The sequence below is a fragment of the Rutilus rutilus genome (genome assembly GCF_951802725.1).
Source record: "Rutilus rutilus genome assembly, chromosome: 5".
Classification (NCBI taxonomy): Eukaryota; Metazoa; Chordata; class Actinopteri; order Cypriniformes; family Leuciscidae; genus Rutilus; species Rutilus rutilus.
This window is the reverse complement of record NC_140213.1, coordinates 50,408,882-50,411,381: the sequence shown is the minus strand read 5'-3', so window position 1 is coordinate 50,411,381 and position 2,500 is coordinate 50,408,882. Positions and strand designations below refer to the sequence as shown.

Genomic DNA, 2,500 nt, shown 5'->3' with positions numbered 1-2,500 from the left:
CATACTCCCACACACACACACACACATACTCCCACACACACACACACACACACACACACATACTCCCACACACCCACACATACTCCCACACACACATACTCCCACACACACATATACACACACACACACACATATACACACACACACACATACAGTGGGGAGAACAAGTATTTGATACACTGCCGATTTTGCAGGTTTTCCCACTTACAAAGCATGTAGAGGTCTGTCATTTTTATCATAGGTATTGAGTGACGGAATCTAAAACAAAAATCCAGAAAATCACATTGTATGATTTTTAAATAATTAATTTGCATTTTATTCCATGACATAAGTATTTGATAACCTACCAACCAATAAGAATTCTGGCTCTCACAGACCTGTTAGTTTTTCTTTAAGAAGCCCTCCTGTTCTCCACTCATTACCTGTATTAACTGCACCTGTTTGAACTCGTTTCCTGTATAAAAGACACCTGTCCACACACTCAATCAAACAGACTCCAACCTCTACACAATGGCCAAGACCAGAGAGCTGTGTAAGGACATAAAATTGTAGACCTGCACAAGGCTGGGATGGGCTACAGGACAATAGGCAAGCAGCTTGGTGAGAAGGCAACAACTGTTGGTGCAATTATTAGAAAATGGAAGAAGTTCAAGATGACGGTCAATTTCCCTCGGTCTGGGGCACCATGCAAGATCTCACCTCGTGGGGTCTCAATGATCATGAGGAAGGTGAGGGATCAGCCCAGAACTACACGGCAGGACCTGGTCAATGACCTGAAGAGAGCTGGGATCACAGTCTCAAAGAAAACCATTAGTAACACACTACGCCGTCATGGATTCAAATCCTGCAGCGCACGCGAGGTCCCCCTGCTCAAGCCAGCGCATGTCCAGGCCCGTCTGAAGTTTGCCAGTGACCATCTGGATGAGCCACAGGAGGAATGGGAGAAGGTCATGTGGTCTGATGAGACAAAAATAGAGCTTTTTGGTCTAAACTCCTCTCGCCGTGTTTGGAGGAAGAAGAAGGATGGTACATCTCCTCCACACAGATCTTCTCTAGATCAGTCAGGTTTCTGGGCTGTCGCTGAGAAACACGGAGTTTGAGCTCCCTCCAAAGATTCTCTATTGGGTTTAGGTCTGGAGACTGGCTAGGCCACGCCAGAACCTTGATATGCTTCTTACAGAGCCACTCCTTGGTTATCCTGGCTGTGTGCTTCGGGTCATTGTCATGTTGGAAGACCCAGCCTCGACCCATCTTCAATGCTCTAACTGAGGGAAGGAGGTTGTTCCCCAAAATCTCGCAATACATGGCCCCGGTCATCCTCTCCTTAATACAGTGCAGTCGCCCTGTCCCATGTGCTGCACCCCCAAAGCATGATGCTACCACCCCCATGCTTCACAGTAGGGATGGTGTTCTTGGGATGGTACTCATCATTCTTCTTCCTCCAAACACGTTTAGTGGAATTATGACCAAAAAGTTCTATTTTGGTCTCATCTGACCACATGACTTTCTCCCATGACTCCTCTGGATCATCCAAATGGTCATTGGCAAACTTAAGACGGGCCTTGACATGTGCTGGTTTAAGCAGGGGAACCTTCCGTACCATGCATGATTTCAAACCATGACGTCTTAGTGTATTACCAACAGTAACCTTGGAAACGGTGGTCCCAGCTCTTTTCAGGTCATTGACCAGCTCCTCCCGTGTAGTTCTGGGCTGATTTCTCACCTTTCTTAGGATCATTGAGACCCCACGGGGTGAGATCTTGCATGGAGCCCCAGTCCGAGGGAGATTGACAGTCATGTTTAGCTTCTTCCATTTTCTAATGATTGCTCCAACAGTGGACCTTTTTTCACCAAGCTGCTTGGCAATTTCCCCGTAGCCCTTTCCAGCCTTGTGGAGGTGTACAATTTTGTCTCTAGTGTCTTTGGACAGCTCTTTGGTCTTGGCCATGTTAGTAGTTGGATTCTTACTGATTGTATGGGGTGGACAGGTGTCTTTATGCAGCTAACGACCTCAAACAGGTGCATCTAATTTAGGATAATAAATGGAGTGGAGGTGGACATTTTAAAGGCAGACTAACAGGTCTTTGAGGGTCAGACTTCTAGCTGATAGACAGGTGTTCAAATACTTATTTGCAGCTGTATCATACAAATAAATAGTTAAAAAATCATATATTGTGATTTCTGGATTTTTTTATTTTTATTATGTCTCTCACAGTGGACATGCACCTACGATGACAATTTCAGACCCCTCCATGATTTCTAAGTGGGAGAACTTGCAAAATAGCAGGGTGTTCAAATACTTATTTTCCTCACTGTATACACACATACACATACACATACACACACACACACACACGCATATATATACACACACACACACACACACACGCATATATATACACACACACACACACACACATATATATATATATATATATATATATATATATATATATATATATATATATATATATATATATATATATATACTTACAGTGGG

General features: G+C 43.9%; 1 protein-coding gene across 4 annotated transcripts in view; it reads left to right on the top strand.

Annotated features, from left to right (window-relative positions):
* Positions 1-2,500, top strand: part of homer2 (homer scaffold protein 2) — a 25,138-nt gene that overhangs the window by 12,533 nt on the left and 10,105 nt on the right. The window lies entirely within an intron of this gene.